The sequence below is a fragment of the Mizuhopecten yessoensis genome, unplaced genomic scaffold (genome assembly GCF_002113885.1).
Source record: "Mizuhopecten yessoensis strain PY_sf001 unplaced genomic scaffold, ASM211388v2 scaffold923, whole genome shotgun sequence".
NCBI lineage: Eukaryota > Metazoa > Mollusca > Bivalvia > Pectinida > Pectinidae > Mizuhopecten > Mizuhopecten yessoensis.
In genome coordinates, this window is record NW_018403789.1 from 740931 (window position 1) to 741715 (window position 785).

The 785-nt window shown below is 33.2% G+C and overlaps 1 long non-coding RNA gene across 1 annotated transcript in view; it reads right to left on the reverse strand.

The window, feature by feature from the left end:
- Positions 1 to 287: 287 nt before the first annotated feature.
- The window catches only part of LOC110455249, a 5355-nt gene continuing 4857 nt past the window's right edge, over positions 288 to 785 (reverse strand). Inside the window, exons 2-3 of the long non-coding RNA XR_002463433.1 lie at positions 676 to 740; positions 288 to 351 (exon numbers count right to left, since the gene is read on the reverse strand). This is a non-coding gene — a long non-coding RNA (uncharacterized LOC110455249). The remainder of the gene's footprint in view (positions 352 to 675; positions 741 to 785) is intronic.

Sequence of the window (785 nt, forward strand, 5' to 3'; positions counted from 1 at the left end):
TATTGACGTGGAATGAATTAAGTCATGTTTGTTTCGCAACGTGACCTGCCACGCTTATGTCCTGTTTTAAGGACAGTCGAGAAAAGTGGACTATTTTGACGGATGCAATAGTGTGCGATATCTTATCTGATTGGAAATGGATTTTAGTGCAGTTTACGTATACGTTCCTTGAGCGCCATTGCAATTTACTTGTCACAAACGGTTCGAACGACCTATTAGATAAATAACACCCGTTTGAGATGAAACAGGGATGGGATTTGGGCAGAGGCGTTACAACAAACACGTTCTTGGTTTCCATTCTTTTAATTATTCCATTTGTGGACATCAGACTAGCTGGAAGAATCTTACACCCTACAAGAACACAATAATAAACGTATAAGACAACATGCAGTAGACACCACCTTGTTACTAAAACATTACACTGTACCTATTACAAGGTTTCATATCATTATCTGTATAATTACATTTATCATTTATTATTAATCATATTTCATACTTATGATTTATTTCACAATATATTTACTGATTTCATTGACTTTATATAACAATGCTCATGGACAAAATAGACTTTATAACCTATTTAACTGGCTAATATATTACACATTACTTAGACCAATAACATATATCATTTGTAATATACATTGTTTATATTATATATAACTGTAATGAACTTACTCTATCAATGCGACAAGGGTTCCCACATAATCCTGATAATCCAGTATATATAACTGCAGGCGAATCTGAACAAATAACCAATGACTCTTTACACTACTTGCAAGAACAAT